At 52.7% G+C, this 17993-nt stretch overlaps 1 protein-coding gene across 2 annotated transcripts in view; it reads right to left on the bottom strand.

Annotated features, from left to right (window-relative positions):
• Positions 1–17993, bottom strand: part of LINGO1 (leucine rich repeat and Ig domain containing 1) — a 155851-nt gene that overhangs the window by 123778 nt on the left and 14080 nt on the right. Inside the window, exon 2 of one of the 2 annotated variants that reach the window (XM_058033025.1) lies at positions 17121–17291. The gene's annotated coding sequence lies outside the window, so the exon portion shown is untranslated. Of the gene's footprint in view, positions 1–4452; positions 4585–17120; positions 17292–17993 lie in introns of those variants that run through there. The other variant, XM_058033026.1, reaches the window with a different exon arrangement.

Genomic DNA, 17993 nt, shown 5'->3' with positions numbered 1-17993 from the left:
GGAGGGGAAGCTGGCAGGCAAGGAGTGGGGAAAGCCAGAAATGCCAGGGATGCTAATTTGTCCCTGTTTCCTCTCTGCAGAACAGCATCTGGGAGAAAAAGCACCTGCTAAAGAGAAGGGATCCCCGCGGAGCAGAGATCCGGAGGCGCGTGCTCGCAGCAATCCCTGTTACCCAGCCTGGACTTGACGCAAGAGCAGGATGACGGATGCTTCTGTCTTTGTGAGAGCAACCTGGGGTGCCAATGAGCACTGACAAAGCAGCCCACCCCAGCACAAAGAGGGAGCAGGGGAGCTCAGCCCAAATGCAGTGTGGCTTTATCCAGGTCAGCTGGTGAGCCTGCTGGGAAGCACGGGCTATAAAAAGCACAGGCAAGATGCTGGGATCATCCCAGAGCAGCGAGGAAGAAGTGAGGATGGCCCTGCCCTCCAAGGCAGCAGTGCCAGGGTGGCAATGGGCTGCAGAGGATGGCACTGGCCACACAGGACCGTGGGCAAGAACCCTTCTCCCTGGGATTTCCAGAGCAATGGTCCGTGAGACAGCACTGACTAAGAGTTACTGCTGGCTCTGCAGAGGGAGATGGGGTGTGGAGGAAGGGGCACTGAGGAGGCCAACAAGGCAGGGCTGGCAGATGGAGAGATGCAGTTTGGCACCCCCAGCCCTGACCGAGGAGGTGGAGGAAGAATTGCCATCCCCTGCATCCTTCTGTGCCTGGTACACAGTGGTTGTGCTCCTTCAGCAGGGAGATGCCATGGGGAGCACCAGCCTGGCACCCCATTCTGTATGGAAGCAGACATCCTGGGTACACTGGAATGGGGATAAATCCACTGACCAGACAAGCCTGTCATCTCAGCTTGTTCCTGGACAAGGCACATGCATGTGGCCAAGAGCTTTCCTCTAGCTCAGCATGGCCCCAAATCTCCTACACACAGTGGACAGAAGCAGGGCTGGCAACACTGGGCTTTCAGCTCAAGCTGTTCCCACCCTACTGCTCTCCTGCCGCCCAGTGTCATGGCATTCCTACTGCTCTGCCAAGGAGAATCACAAATCTGCCTGCAATCCCTCCTTGGAGGCCTGAGCATTGCCAGACCCTCTGGCAAGCCCCACAGACCAAAGGGTTAATGGGTGATGAGGGGGAAAGGCTGTGATGTCTGTTCCCCACTGCCCACCCCGTGTCCCCCTGCAACAGGACCTGGATGGGCAGCAGTCACTGCAGCCCTGCCCCCCAGCCCCAATTTCAGTAGAGCCTGGCAGGGCACACAGGGAGCTGTCAGGCCCTATCATGACTCACACAATCATTCTTGCCTTCAAGCCAGGAAAAAAAAAAAAAAAAAGACATAATAAAAAAAAATCAGACAAACGTTTGAAAAACTGGAGATAAACAGAGGAGAGAGGAGATGGAAGCAGCTAATGAGGTCCCTGGCCCCCACAAGAGGTGCAAGGAGAGCACAGATGCTCCTTGGCCGGCAGCGATCCCACCCGTCGGGCATAAGGAGCACTCCAGGGACAGCCCTGCCTGGCACAGCCCTAGCAGCGCCAGCAGGGACCCCTGGGCAGCTCCAGGGAGCCATCCCCAGGCTGGCAGAGCAGCCAGCCCTGGGGCAGGACCCCCGGCAGCCCTGGGGCAGTGTCTGCACAGCCACACACAGCACAGGGAGGGCACAGGGATGGCACAGGATCTGCACAGCCACACACAGCACAGGGAGGGCACAGGGATGGCACAGGATCTGCACAGCCACACACAGCACAGGGAGGGCAAGGATCTGCACAGCCACACACAGCACAGGGAGGGCACAGGGATGGCACAGGATCTGCACAGACACACACAGCACAGGACCTGCACAGTCACACACAGCACAAGGATGGCAGGATACCCTGGCCCCATGGAAACCTCACCGAGCTGCAGTGAGCAGACTGGGGGCACTCCCAGATTTATTTTTCTCCCCCTGCTCTATGAAACACCCATAAATGCTCAGTAAGGAGGAAGCCAGAACCCCAAGCCTGTTCCCATGCAGACCCCCAGCTTCCCTGTGACTTAGCCAACCCCTGCCCTAGGGACTGAAAAAGGAGAAAAGCCGAAAAATCTTGATTCTTATAGCTAAAACCAAATGTGTCACTTCAGTAACAAATTGGCCTGCCTGCCTGGCAGAAATTGCTCTGTTAAAATATATATCCATATTATTCTTTTTGAGCTGCCTTTCCCAAATCTGTTCAAGAATGGGGAGGTTTTCAAGTCCCCATGGACACAAGTCTTTCTGCTCCCTTCCCAGCACCCAGCAAGGTAATTATCTGCCAGGAGCCCTGGGCTGTGCCACGGCTGGTTACACTGCTAATTAGCAGAAACAAGCCAGTCCCCTGGGGCACACCAGGTCCATCCCCATCCCTTTCTGCCTTCTTCCTCCTCCTCACCCTGGAGGGCACAGAACAGCATCTTGTGTTTATCAGCAGGAGGGCCTTGTACTCCTCCCCTGGGTGCCAGAGGTACAAATGTACTGCCCACCTGAGGGACAAGGGACAGAAGGACCCAGGAACACCTATTGCCAAGAAGATGCTCTTGCCATGAGGCTACCAGGCATGTAAGGACACCATGGAGAGCACAACTTCTGCTGGTACCAAGAGACTTACAAAGTGCATAACTTAGAATCTGTTTTAGCCTCTTCTGGAGGGATACCTAGGAACTGGAGGTTTTTCAAGTCTTCTCCTCCCAAAATGAAAGGAAAAAAGCTCTGACGTTGGAGATATTTAAATCTCCCCCCAAGGACTTCTCTAGTTTTTGCTCCTCACTAGTTTTCCTGTCTCCTCACCAGGCAAAAGCCACATTTCAATAAGCCATTGGCTTTGCCAGGAGAAGGGCAGAGCTGCACACTGCCAGAGTGAGCGCTGGGAGGCAGGAGTGGCACAGGAGGCAGGAGTGGCACAGGAGGCAGGAGAGGATGGGAGGATGGGAGGCAGGAGTGGCATGGGAGGCAGCAATGGCACGGCACGGGAAGCAGAAGTGGCACGGGAGGCAGGAATGGCATAGCACGGGAGGCAGGAGTGGTATGGGAGGCAAGAGTGGCACGGGAGGGCACAGGAGGCAGGAGTGGCACAAGAGGCAGGAGCAGCACAGGAGGCAGGAGTGGCATGGGAGGGCACGGGAGGCAGGAGCAGCATGGGAAGCAGGAGTAGCACAGGAGGCAGAAGTGGCACGGGAGGCAGGAGTGGCACGGGAGGCAGGAGCAGCACGGGAGGCAGGAGTGGCACGGGAGGCAGGAGCAGCACGGGAGGCAGGAGTGGCACGGGAGGGCAGGAGCAGCACAGGAGGCAGGAGCAGCACGGGAGGCAGGAGTGGCACGGGAGGCAGGAGTGGCACGGGAGGCAGGAGTGGCACGGGAGGCAGCCACGGGCAGCGCTGGGAAGATGCCCCTCATGCACGTGATGCGTCGGGAGGAGCATCCCCCAGTGCCTGGCCCAGCGAGATGGGAGGGAGCTGTCAGAGCCCAGCCTGGCAGGATGGCTCCAGGCTGCCAGGATGCCACACCATCATCCTCCTCACCAGCAGCACCAATGGGAGCTTGATGGAACGTGCAGACAGGCACCTCAGTTCCCCTCCCTTGGATCGCGGAGCGCACACCCGGATCGCTGATCTGAGGAACGCGGACAGCACCTTGGGCTCTCCAGATTTACACCCATCCCTTCCCAATGCTTCAGGACGTCCAAGGCCCCACCACCAGGAGCACGGACCTTGGATCCCACGGGAGCAGCAACAGCAAGAACTGGGGCTGTTCTCAGCATGTAAGCTGAGAACCAGCACTGAAAGCTCCCAACCTTCACAGCTGAAGCTACTTATCCAAAGCTATACCAGGACTCAGAAAGGAACTCCAGATCATCACTCCAGGGGATCCAAGACTCTGCTGGACCATACACACAGGTTGTTCCCCATCCCTCAGAGTTCCCTGCTTGGGCTGGATATCCCACCCTGCCCAGGGAGCCCTGGGTAGGGCTGAAATAGCCTTTAGCTAGCCAGTGCAAGCCCAGAGCTTGTGTGTTCCCAATGTCAATCCCTGCCCACTGCCTGCTTGCTTCAGCTTCCCCAGGAGATGCAGAAGGGGATGAGGCTGGTCCTGCATAGCAGGGCTTCCCCACAGAAAGAAATCAGTGGGGCATCTCCTGCTGTTAATGGGCAAGATCCCAGGCAGTCCCTTGAAACACCAAAAGTGGATTGAGCACAGGACTCATTCCCATCACCATAAGGAAGACAGGATTATCCCCCCACTAACCCCCCTTTTACTGCAAGACTCCGGGGCCCCCAAATGTGTGGGGCTCCTCAAAAGCTGCACCACCCCAGCTGGACAGGAGGAACAGGCACTCACCCGGGCGCCGTTCCTGGGTAATTCAAGCTCCTCTTCCCATTCCCCCCACTCAACCAAGAGCGAGACCAGCTTGCAAGCCAGCGCCCGCTGCTCCACGCTCACCTGTGCTCTGCCCCTCCGGAGAGCGGCTTGGAGCTGCTCGGCCTTTGCAACAAACTCCCTTCCGCAGCAAGACATCAGCCTTTGGGTGCTGCCTGCCCCTTCCACGCGCTGGCTGCTCTGCCTGCCTTGGGGATTTTTTTCCTTTTTTCCCTTCCACCCCGTAGCGTTTTGAACGTGCAGATGCCCCAGCTTCTTAAAATTCAGCCTGGGGGCGTGGGAAGTGTTTTGGAACATGCCCAAGCTGTCTGCTCCGTGCGTGCACGCTGCTAAAAACGATCCACCTACTGCCCCCATCTCCTGCACCGCTTGTCAGCGCCGCCGTGCCTTTCCAAAGATAAGCAAGTTTACACACGCAGCCCGGGAGCAAAGCCCCGGGAGCAATCCCATGGGGCAGGGGGGAAATTCTCTGTTCAGGCACCAGGCAAACCTTCCATGTAGCAGTGGACAAGGAGCAGGTGTCCTTGCACACGCTATGGGGGTGAAATGAGATCTTTAAGGTCCCTTCCAACACAAAGCACCCCATGATTCTATGATGGACAGCCCTGGGAATGATGCCCTTGAGCCAGCAGTACCTCCATCCCCCTGCATCACAGCGAGGATGGAGCATCACTGCTGGCACAGGGAGAACAATGACAAAAACCAATTTACTCGCTGTTGAAGGATGCAGTGGCAGGGGAACACAGCCACCCTCATTACCATGGGGGCAGTGTCATGGGCTGCACTGTGAGAACATTCAGGACACCCAGCTCAGCAGCCCTGCCTGACAGCTGAGCATGTGTGTGCCAGCACGGTCCAAGGGAGCGTAACGCATCTCCTCCCCAGCAATCCTCAAGGGCTCCACCAACAAATAATCGAGCCACAGAGATTTGACAAATTAACCTGTAAAACATTGCTGGCAAAGCCCAGCTTGTCTGAGACACCAGCAGGCAGCTCTCAGTGGGGCACCCAACCAGGGTAACGGAGCAAGGCCAGCACACACCAACTCAGAGCCTGGCTCCAGCCACCAGCGTGTTTAAAAAAAAGGGTGTATAAACCACCGAGGCTGGGATTTGGTCAGGAGAAATGGGCTGAGCCCTCCTGCCACATGCACAGTGTACAGTGAAGGCTCTAGGTCCCCAAGAGAAAAGGACAGCAGGGACAGCTCCAGCCCAACAGCCTGGCTCTGGATTCCAACACAAGCTGCTCAAAATCAGTGACAAGGTTGCTTTTTCTTTTGCTTTTAAATCCCTCTGGCAATCTGGCCTTCAAGTGCTCATCAATCCATTCAGGGCCGTCTCCCCCCCACCACATCACTGCTCTGCAAATTTGAGTGAAATTGATATTTTCCTATCAGAAACATGAATTTTCAAACACACAGAACATTGGATTTGAAAGCTGACTTTTGTTGGGAAGGTGCCTGTCTCTTTGTTCACAAAAGGGCTCATTTTTCCTGGAAAAAGGCCCAGATTTTGAGTGAAAGATCAATAACATGCAGAAAATGGGTCCTTTTATTTAATTTTGCCATGATACTAGAAAGAAAAGAAAGAATCCAATGCTGAGACTGAATGATTTCAAAATATTTTGCATTTGTTTACCCCAGTGCCACGCTGGAGCATCTATTCAGAGGAACTCAGTGGGAAGGATGCAGCCTTTGGGGCTCCCCTAGAGCATCCCTTTATCACCTGCTGGTACCCCACTGGGACAGCATCCCTGGAACTGCTCCAGTCCATTTTTGGGGGTATTATTAGAGATTTAATTGCTGCTTCCTCTGCCCTGCCTTGTCCAAGGAGTTCTCTCACCACAATGTTCAAGGGTGACCTTCTGCCTACACTCATTATGAGCAAGGGTGAATCAAACTTAAAATTGCAATTACAGCCAGGGTGGGGGGAATAAAGGAAAAAAAAAAAACCTACACCACGAAGACACAGCATTCAAGATGCCGTGCAACAGTCATGACATGCTGCATCCTCCCCATCCATATGGGGGAAAACTAACACTTTGGCAAATTTATGAGGATGTGTGAAAGTGATTATATATTCCTGAAAATATCTCAAGTGGAACGGCCTACCTGGCATATTTTGTTAGTCATGAAACACGCTCCTTCCACCGACTGTAGTTTGTGGCTTTCCATCTGCTTAAATACTTTAAATACTGAAACTTTCTTCTTTTTTTTTTTTCCCCTGAGCTGAAATAGCACGCCAGCAGCAGAGTGCTGACTCAGGGGCACGGGATGAGGACATGCTCACCATCACCAAAGGGATGCAGGAGATGCCATGCCACAAGGGCAGGAGAGCAGAGGATTCACCACGTGGGTGGTAAGTCCTGCTGCCCCCTGGCCAAGAAAAGCAAGAGGTCAGCTTGTGTTAATTAATTAACTGAATTAATTGAATTAGTGTCCAGCAAGGAAGCACCAAGAAAGAATATTATTTTGGGTCAAGTGTGGACATGAAAGGGAAAAGGTTAAAGGAAAAAAATGGCACTGGTTGGCCATTTTAATTTCATTTGGCCAAGAAAAAATGGGCAACAGTTGTAAAGGTTACAGGTCAGTGCTGCCAAGCCCAAATTTTAGCAAGATGGGGTTTATGGGCACTTGCTCCAGGGCAGTCAGCACCCTGATCCCCCCAGTTCCTGCTTTCATGGGGAGTGATGCCCCTTTTGTCCTGGCAGAGCTGGGGAAAAGGCTCCAAGGCATGAAGGGGATCCAGGGCTGCTTCTCTCCTGCCCTCTCCTGCTCTGTAGTTGAGAGTTGCTATTTTACAGCCCTGGCTGGAGTTTCTATGGCCACAGTGGCTGGAAGTGGGGTGGGCCTGCACAGGGATGCAGCCAGAGCTCAGCACTGGTGCAGAGAAAACCCAGCCAAGACTCCCAGTACCAAAGGAGATGGCCAAGGGGCAGCCACAGCAGCAGAGGAACATCCCCTAAAACCCCATGCCCACCAGGGAGGTGCCCTTAGATGTGCTTGAGGGTAGTGAGGCCCTGGCACAGGGTGCCCAGAGCAGCTGTGGCTGCCCCTGCATCCCTGGAAGTGTCCCAGGCCACACAGGACAGGGCTTGGAGCACCCTGGGACAGTGAAAGGTGTCCCTGCCCATGGCAGGGGGTGGCACTGGATGGGCTTTGAGGTTCCTTCCAACCCAAACTGATTTTATGATTCTACTATTTTGTACCCTGGAAAAACCTGGAATATCAACACTGTGATTTATCCACAAAGGGATCATTTTGAGTCATTGAAGCAGTTATCTACTTGTTGCATGAAGCAATGGCAATTGTGCCCCTCAAAGCAACAGCGAACAGCACTCAGGGTGTAACTACAGTGCAACTTCTCTTTGCCTGATTACAGAGAATGATCCAAGAACAGGAGCACCTCGGCCCAATCACCTCCCCCTGGGCGTGCAGGCTGTGCAAGAGAAACCCAGGCACAGACACACATCAGCTGCAGCAGGGACCAGGGGAATATGATGAGCATTTTCCCAAATGGCAGTGCTAAGCTGAATATTAGGTGATTTGTGGCAGATTTCTTCCAAGAGAAAATCTCTCCTACCATGGTGGTAAGGTTTTCACAGCTCATTTGGCTTTTCATTTGCTGAACGGCTTTGAGCTGTTCTCCCTTGCAGGGAGGACAAGGCCTCATCATTTGTGTTTTCTAACAGGTTTTTTTTTTGGTTGGGTTTTTTTTTTTTTTTTTTTTTGCCTAAGAGAAAACCATCTCTCTTCCTGCTCTCTGTGAGCCTAATTCTGCATCTCCAGCTGACATTCAAGGGTTTTGGAGTTACTCTCACTTTTCAGGGGGATAAATAATCTTGGAGGGCAGGGGTTTTTTTTCAAGGTTCAATACCCAGAGAAGGAGTTTCTCCTTCCAAATGCAGATAGTCCCTGAGAGAAATAATCCCATGGGAAATAATCCAGTACAAAGAGGGTTTATTGTATCTTTTCACAGAGTCTTTCTCACTAACAATTGCTGAGTTCATAGGTACCAATATCCATTAGAGGGTTTATTTTATTTCTTGTTAGAAAATAAAAAATGCAGAGCCTAAGAAGAGTAAAACCAGCCACAGAGACTGAAGACTGACAGGAGCTGCCTGGCAGACAGTGAGTGAAAATGCTCTGACAAGATGAAATGTTTTTTCTTTCATTGAAATCACTCCCTTTCCGAATGACTAATACACAGCTATCGCACCATGGATATTTCCAGAGTGATGAGATGTTTTTAAAATATCTCACTGTGCCTCAAAATATCTCACTCTGGCTCAATAGATCATCCAAAACACCACCCACGGAAATCATAAATAAATAGATACTATAGTGCTGTAAAAGAGCAGACTGGCCAGGGCCAGGGCAGCATCCTTCATCGGGCAGTTCAATGAGGCCACTGAACCCCTCCCCTCGGCACGTGGCTCCTGCAGCCAGGCTTTGTGGAGGTGGAGACACTGAGCCCTTGCAAAGGGAGCTGGGCACCTCCTACTCTCCCAGCACCTCCACAAAGCTGTCCTGTACAGCTCCTTGATGACACAGATATCTCCTTCAATGAGCAAACTGGATATAAGAGCTACAGCGGACTCCATGGTCCACTCAACCGCCCACACTCAACAGCACAGCGGCCACCAAGCAGGCAGGTGACATTCCCTGGCACACGGGCCACCCCTGGAAATCCATGTGCCCTCCTGGAGACCCCCACTGCCTACACAACAGTTTCAGACCTCAAGCTGCAGCAACCAGAAACACTCCCTCCTACTCCCTGCCCCAAAACACATCACTCCCATCGGGAAAGGGACACCCACGCCCTGGCACAGCTGGCACTGGGTGACGTGCTGCAGGGGGCGACTGCCAGCCCAGCAGCCTCCACACCACTCACCCTGCGTGGCAGGGACCAGCCCAGCACAGCACCCACTGCAGAGCCAGGAAATCCCCTTCTCCTGACAAAGGGATTGGACCGAGCCAGGAACCTCCTGCTCTCCTGACAAAGGGACTGAACCAAGCCAGGATGCTCCTGCTCTCCTGACAAAGGGATTGAACCAAGCCTGGAAGCTCCTGCTCTCCTGACTCCAAGGGATTGAACCAAGCCAGGAAGCTCCTGCTCTCCTGACAAAGGGATTGAACCAAGCCAGGAAGCTCCTGCTCTCCTGACAAAGACTCCAAGGGATTGAACCAAGCCAGGAAGCTCCTGCTCTCCTGACTCCAAGGGATTGAACCAAGCCAGGATGCTCCTGTTCTCCTGACAAAGGGACTGAACCAAGCCAGGAAGCTCCTGCTCTCCTGACAAAGGGATTGAACCAAGCCTGGAAGCTCCTGCTCTCCTGACAAAGGCTCCAAGGGATTGCAAGGACTAGGACTAAAGGGTTGCAAAGCTGCCCCCAGGCAGCTGATTTTTTACACATTTGGATGCACTTGCTCCAGGCTTGGAGAGGGAAAAAGGCAGCAAAATGGCAACAAGAAATCAAGGAGCAGGGTTGACTTGCCTTGCATGTGCTCCAACCATTCTGTGTGCAGAGAGGGCTCATCCCAAATCCCCATGCCATTGTCCTCACTGAAGGGAAGAGATCAGAGTCCATCCCAGGCTGGGATCCCAATACAAGGACAACTCTGCTTGGTAGCTCAAGCAAAACTCCCAGAGAGTTGGAGTGCAGACTTATTTTTGAAAGCTCCCTAACACAGCTTAGATCCAGCCCAAGGAGAGCTGTGACTCTCAAAACCTCAGCCCAGCCCCAGTTCACTCTGCAGAAGCTGAGTGTCCTTCTCTTCCCTAGGCATCACTCTGTTTTGCTGATTGAAAGCAAAGAGAGCAAATCATTCTGAGGAACTGAAAATGGGCTCTTTTGCTTTTCTCAGCAAGATAAGAAAATGGTTCAGATCACCCAGCCTGTGCTACTCCCGAGTTGTTTCCTCATTAGTGGCATTTACTGAAGTACATTTTGAAACTTTGGGTGATGAAGCAGCTTTTCAGAACAGGAGCTAGAATATATCCTTTGGAAACCACAGACAGTCTGATACTTGTAGTCTTCTTTCAAAAGGGCTGAAGCTACTTGTCCAGCACAGCAGGAACTGGTAGATTCCCTGGGTTCAAGGAAGAAAAACACTTTCCCACAGAAATTGTACATGGGAGCCCAGCAGCAATGCAACATTCACAGAGCTCTGCCAGCTTCTGTGCTTCCTGTCAACCTCTGCTTGGTTTTTCCCTAAATTTTCCCTTCTTCCCACTGGGAACAGGCAGCACTGAGAGGCTGCAGAGAGATGACAGAGATGCTGCAAAGGCAGGAGGGAGAAAGACAAGGCCCTGCATTTCCAATGAAGATAGCTCCAACATCTGTCCTCAGCCACAAATGTATTCACCCGCACAGACACACTCATCAGATGAGGCTCTAAAATATTTACTGCCCAAATATCAATCCTCATAAAGCCAGGCAGCCATTTGGGCTTGGGGAGGGGGAAGGAGACGGGGTGGGTTGTCAATAATGTCATAACCACGGGCAATTTTATGTATCTCTGGAAATGGCCAAGGAACACGCAGCTTGACAGATGTGCAAACGGGTAATGCAGGCTCCCTAGTTATGAGCATGAGGATGTCAAGAGGAATAGATGAGCAGTAATTCAAAGTATATTGGGCTTAGAGAAGTACATGGGCACCGTAATGAATGCGGGATGGGCACTGCGGTGGAGGGAGGGCTGAAGGAGGATGAGGAGGGAGCGGGGTGCTGGCCAAAGAATGCAGCCCCTGTGGTGCTCAAGGGTGACTGAAGGGACAGGGGACCAGGCTGGGCATTTGGTGGCCTGAGTCACACTGCCATAGGATGCTATTGCACCAAGGGATGTATCAGCCAGAGGCTGGACCAACCTCGAGGCTCCTTCTTCCTCCTTCACAGCTGCATCTCTACACAATCTTCTCCCACCATTGTGCCACCTTTCCTTTCCGTTGCTCTGAAACTCAAACTTTTAGCCAAATACCTATATTTGTCACCAAGAGTCAAAAAACCCCTCACCAAGGAACCAAATTATGTTTCAATTTTCATCTCAGCAGAACTACAGCTTTTTTTTGCCTTCATCTCCAAACCAGAAAACAAACCCGACACCGCAGCAAGGGCTGCCGCCGCCCCCGGCTCCCGCCTGCGAGGCGCAGGCTCTGCTCACACCTCTGACTGTGCCTCGGCCGGCATTTCCCCATCCCACTGCGGCGGGTTTTAAAAAGCAGCATCACACAGACGCGCACCGCGCCCCCGGCCGCACGCTCCCGCCCCGGAGCTGAATCGCAGCCGCACGACGCCACGGAGCCTGGCCAGCTTCCAGCCTGGGGGGCTGCAAAGAACGGAAAACCAGTTTAATAGGGATGGCACGCTGGGACACTCCTGCTCAGGTGTTTGGGGCAGCACGGTGCAAAGAGGACCATTACCGGTCCCAGCTGGCCTCACTTGGCCAGCCCAGAGCAGCGCACACGGACATCTCGGCTCCACTCGTTTTTCCGTAAGATTCGCCTCCTTCAGCACTTCTGGCAGTGAAATTCCCCCTCTCCCACGTCCTCCAATGCTCTTTGAAGGGACACAGTCATTGGCTGTGGCGGTGGAGCCACGCACACCCTTCCTCCCTCTCAGCTCCTGCGGAGAAGTTCATCATTTTTCCACACCCTGGTGCTTTTGGAGCTGGGGGGAATTACTCATGACAGCAAGCAGGCACCCCACACACCAGCAATCACCATAAAGGTGGTTTTTCCTGTGGAAAAATCCATGAATCACTGTAAAAGTCAGTCAGGCTCAAATCAAGCCACACTACTCACCATTGTTTATTAAAAAGAATTAATCACCAATCTTTTTCTTGGCCGGTTTTATGAAATATGACTTATCCCAAGCATTCACTACTAAGTTGTAACAATATCCAGCTGCAAACATCCTCTGTGTGTGCTCTGGCAGCCTTCCCCATGGCTCATGGTCAAATGACCAATGACTGGAAAAGCTTGAATCCTGAAGGAATATTTCCTACAAGTCTCAGGCCCCAGATTTTCACTCTGGAGATGCACTGCTGGCACTGGCTGCTCCTGTGAATGCACTGCTCAGTGAAAAGTCCCACTGGAGCTGAAGAGCCCTGGGGTGTTGCAGCCCTGGGCAAGGGGTGACACCACGAGGAGGACAGATAGAGCAGGAGCTGAGATACACACACACAGAGCACAGGTTCTCTGCCTTCCATAAAAAACACTCTCTGCCACCGTCCCAACCAAGCCACATGCAGGCAGGTACCAGGATGGGGAGGCAGGGGCTGGCATCACTCTGCATGTCACAGCAGCTCTGATACAGAGAGATAACCAAGCAGTAACAAATCCTTAATGAAAAAAAAACCTCTTTTTCTTTCTAAAAAATGTCCTTGTTATAATTTCTTTCTCCTGGTGGCACCCTCCTGTGCACAAGAGCTCGGCCATGACATGGTGTAAGAGCAGGAAACTTCAATGCCCACAGTTGTGAGAGCAGAAAAGAGATAATTGCACTTCTTACAGCAGCACTAACTTATCTTGGGGAAACTTTCCCTGCTAATGAGGCCATTCTGTTCAGACATTCAGCAAGATTTGAGAGGGCTGCTGCTGCTGCCAGCCCATCGTGGGTGCAGGCAGAGGGCAGGCAGGGGTGAGAAAAGCAGCCCTGGAAACACCACCATGGTCCCAACCTCATCACTTTGCAGCTTACTGGAGCTCACTTTTCCTGACCTGGCATTAATTTATTTCTCTTCAAAAACAACAAAAAAATCTCACTACATCAGCTATTGTCTGCTCTGCCTCCTCTTGCCTTTGGCTACATGCTGGTTTCAAGGCATCTCCTGGCAGAGCTGCACCTGCCATCCAATCCTAGGCCTCTGCAAAGGATTTTCTTTCTGCATCGGTGCCCACACCCGTGCAGGTCCCGGGGAGGCCGTGGCTGGCACTGCCAGGGGCAGCTGGGGACAGGCTCTGTGTTGATGAGTGCCAGCTGCTGAGCAGGATGCCTGGGCTGCAGCAGCTGGAGGCAGAGGTAGCGATTTGTGTACTCACCTGGAAAGGCAGACATCCTCTCATCCCTTGCAGAGCTGCTGAGAAACCAGCTCCTGGCTTTTTTCCTAGGAGTTTAACATCACCATACTCCAGCTACTAGGAGCAGATGCAAAATCCCCTCTCCCTTGAGTGCAGAAAACCCCACAGCAGGAGCAGAGGTGAGACAGTCTGCAGGACAGCCAGCTTCCAGGAAAAATGCTTGGAAGGTGGCAGTTGCAGCCAGATGGGATTGCATCTCTTGTTGTGAAGGGAACCATGGGACAGTGCCTGCAGTGTGGCTCTGCTTTGGCACAGCCCAGGCTGAGCTGCCAGCACCAGCCTTGCTCCTCATTGGCATGCCAGGCACATGCCCCCAGTGGCATGGGGATGCTCTTCCTGCAATCTGTGTACCAAGCAGCAGCACCAGGAAGGCTTGGAGAAGTGAAGGAAAGGAGGGAAGGGAGAGAAAACCACAGCTGAGCACAGCTCAGGCTGTAAAGCCAAGCCTGGCAGTGTTGCTCCAGTTGCCTGCACGACCTTGATAAGCTGCAGGGAGGAAGAGGAAAGCCTCCAGTGTCAGCTCTGTGTGCTAACAGGGATGGGGAAGTCAGGCAGGGGACAGAGGGGTGGGTGCCATTTGGAACAGAGCACACCAGATGGACCAGGCTTCTTTTACCTCTGTCTCAGCCCCAGAAAGGCAGCTTACAACCCACACCTTCTTTGGACAGCATTTTGTGGCTCTTGGGTTTGTTCCCATGGGAGCACATGTGTAGGAAGAGGTGAACACCTCATGCCACTCCTCTGGGACCCAGCACAAGGCAGTAGGAGGGGGAGTAAGCTCTGCCTGTGCTCCCCAGAGGGAAGGACAGCCAGCCCTGTTCTGCCAGGCAGAAGATGCTACCAACACACAGGCAGGCCCCCGAGATCACAGCGTGTGTATCTTGAGAGCTCAGAATAAATATTTAAAGGTGGAGGAAAAAAAAAACTGCTTGTCTCTGTGAGCAAGTTCTCTGTCTTTGCTCTGGGATTTGAGACAGAGACAGAAGAATGACAAAGGAGACACAGGTTTCATCAAATCATGGGCACATCAGAAGCGATGGCTTTCAGATGCCAGCTTTGCTGCAAGACAAATTCTCTCCCAGCCAGATGCCTGACAACCCCGACAGCCCTCAGGGACTGCAGGTCTGTGTTCCCTCAGACACAGGGGCTGCAGTGAGCCCACCTTTTTACACCTCCCCACTCCAGCCAGGGATGGGAGCCAGGCTGTTCCCCAAATCCCTTTCCAAGCCAGTAAGAACTGGTCCTGACCTGTGGGGACATGTGACCCTCCTTGCTCTGTCCTGAGAGGATGCACAAGGTGATAGACTGCATCACAGTGTTGGACAAATGTTCCCAAATCCCTGTCCCCACAACAGAGCTCTGCCAGAGGAGCAAACCATGGCTCAGTTTTCTCAGTTCCTCACATGAGCAATGGCTGGGGGGAAGGATGGGAGGTGACAGCTCTGCTCAGCTCCCAACAGCCCTGTGCTGGGCCATCGCTCAGAGGCAGTGGCCAGAGCAGCCACAGAGAACGGGATGTTCTGTATCACAAGGCTGTCCTTAGGATGCTTTTATTTCCAGAGAGAGCTCATTAGTTCTGGTTGTGCAGGAGTTCAGGGTTTTTTTCTCCCTGTTACTAAGAGCTGGAAAACTCCACTGAATAACATCTCTGAGCACGGGTGGAACAAAGGCAGGGCATGGCAGGGAGAGGAGCAACTAAACCAGAGATAATCAAAGCTATTGCTGCAGCCTCACATCACTTACAATCTCCATCTCCTTTGGATTTCCCAGCTGGACTGGTCTCTGCTTGCTCAGCCCCACTCACCATTGTGCCAGGGCTGCAGGGCTTGGCTCTGCTCAGCTCCAAGGGGGAAAAAGATGCAGAGGAGTTTGAGATAGCAGGCAACTGGGCTCAAGGCAGCCCACTGGATCAGATGGGCTGCCAGGAGCTAAAGGGACTTACAAATTCACTAGCAAGGAGGAAGGCTCTCTCTGGCACTGTCACAGGAGGGGTTTAACACAGGGATGCTCCAGCTGTGATGCCTTGCTGCCATCAGTGTGGAGCAGCCGCCTCCTTACCAAGCCCTGGCACTCCTCTCCCATCACCACAGGTTCAGCACATGCTGCAGGAGATGCAGCCAAGAAATCACACAGAAACAGCAGGAGATAAGCCACCTTCCCAGATATGATCACAGGCCCCATTATCTCCTTAACCCTTATGCATTCACTTATCCATCCCAGATCTATTCCTCCTTATCTAAATTCTCCTCCTGCTCATTCCCATCTCTCACCATGGTTGGTCTCTCCAGAAGCGAGGAGGCAGCAGGAGAGCCTGATGCCCCGGGCAGCCACTCACCACAGCTAATGGGATAGGCTCTGATTGACTGGCCCCAGTGATTGAAAGTTAATAAAATGTTAAAAGCAGCCCTATAAATCACCCATGCAGGAAGTGACCTGGACAGGAGGCCTAACGAGTTAGCAGAGGTTTTATTTAAAAACCATTTGTCTGAGAAGTGCAACACAAAGAGTCAAATAACTCTTAGGAAAACAGCAGTGATAGAGCTACTGGGAGGATTAGAGGTGGCTGGAGATTTACAGCCTGAGGATGTCAGTCTCCCCAGTGCCAACTGGCCTCTGCTTCCCAGCTGGAGATCCCAGTTGATCCCAGTTCCAGGTAGGGAGCTCCCAAAGTGAACCAGGACAAGGCAGGTCACAGTTCTGACTTGTACTTTTAGCTCTCTGGGTCCACTGTGACTTTCTCACAGACCTCTCAAAACAGGAGTGTCATGCCCATGTTCATCCTGTGACAAGCTGGTAGCATCCTCATCTTCCTCCAGGCCTCAACTCCTCTGCCCATGTGTGGGATCACACATGGAGAAGCTGCTATTCTCATATGCTACTGCACACAGCTGACATCTCTGTTTGCATGTAGAAGCTTGAAAACAAGAGGCCCCAAAAATATCCAACTCCAAAACCACCCCAGAAACCAGTTTTTGGTTTCTAATCCCAATTTCCACTCCTCTTCCATGAATACTGATTTTGTAGCCATTAGGAGGGCAGCTGGGCCACATCATCCTCAGCCCCTGCTCACTCCCCACAAGCTGAGCTCTACTTTTTTAACTTTAATAAAACCCTACTGCCAAGTGCAAGGAACAGACAAGGGTGTTTCCCTGGGAGAGGGACTTGGCCCGCCCCCAAATGCTCTGTCCCAGCCATTCCTTACTCTCCCATCACAGGAAGCCTCCAATACCCCAAAGACCTTTTACATCTGGGAGGAAAGGTGGCTCGTGCTTGGGAAGCCTCCAGAGCATCGTTAAGAGGAAAATTATACACAGTTATCCTCAGGAGGTACATCAGGGAAGCAGAGGCAGTCACAAGGCACCAGTCCCACCCAAGCCTGGCTCCTTGCAGCAGCAGAGTAGTTTCTAAAACTATGAGCAAATTCCAATGGGATACAGTCTGCAAGGAACAGGCTTCACCAGCAACTACCTCATCTTCAAAATCACCTTTTAATTGCAAGAGAAGTTCCTATCCCCAGGCCAGCACCTTTCCTCCCAGCAAAACAAGGGGGAAAGGAGTAGGTAGGAGATGCAACAACACAGCAACAACCTGATTTCACTTGAATTTGCCAAGTGAAATTTGGTTTCCTTTGCTTTTCACAGACATCCTTACCTGGGAGGGATGCAGGAGGCTGGGTGCAGGTGCAGCTGGTTCTCCTGGCCAGAGATGAGCACCTTCCAGGGGGGCAGGGAAGCCTAAGAGTGCCGTGGGGCTGTGGCTGGGAGGCTGCTCTGGTGGCTCTGCGGGCACTGAGGGCAGCTCATGGCTCCAGGGCACAGGGGGCTGTGGGTGGGAAGGCACAGAAGGTCTCAGTCAGGAAACGCACACCAAGCAAACCCAACCCCACAGAAAGGCTGACTTGAAAGTTAGGAAGGTGAAGAACTTAATATATTGATATTTTTCTGTATTGCTCCTATTTCCCCACCTCCCCATCATCAAGGAGAGGAAACCAGTGGGATCTGCTTGGATCTGGACACTGAGCAGATGTGGATACCTTAAGAGGTCCAGCACGGCCCAAGGGGCTCCTGCCAGGCACAGGGGGATTCTTGGGAGCACTTTCCCAGAGGGTGTGACATGCTTCCAGCATCACTAGTGGGGAAGGACAGAAGGCACAAGCTCACCTGGGCAGCAGCCCTGGCCTGTGCTGATGCACACAACCATGAACATGCAAGGGAAGGACCCCCCAGCTCAACAGGCCCAGCCAAAGGGTCTCACAAGACAAGGGGAGCTCTCTCCATTCCTCACAAGTCAAGGGGTTCCACTGGCACCTAGGAAAAGCTAAGAGAAAGCAGGTCCTTGACCCACCAATCTGTGACCACTCCTCCCAAATTCAAAACTGAAAGGGAAGCAAGACCCTTTGCTGATGGAGGTGGTACATCCAGCCATCCTCTAACCAGCTCCAGCTTCACATGCAGCACTCTCCTCTCCAGCAAGAGTTTGATTTAATACATTTATTTAGTGGTGAGGTCCCCAAGGCAGAACTCA

This window comes from Melospiza georgiana, chromosome 13, assembly GCF_028018845.1.
Source record: "Melospiza georgiana isolate bMelGeo1 chromosome 13, bMelGeo1.pri, whole genome shotgun sequence".
NCBI classification, from domain to species: domain Eukaryota; kingdom Metazoa; phylum Chordata; class Aves; order Passeriformes; family Passerellidae; genus Melospiza; species Melospiza georgiana.
The sequence above is the reverse complement of the archived record's forward strand: the minus strand, read 5'-3'. Positions and strand labels throughout refer to the sequence as shown.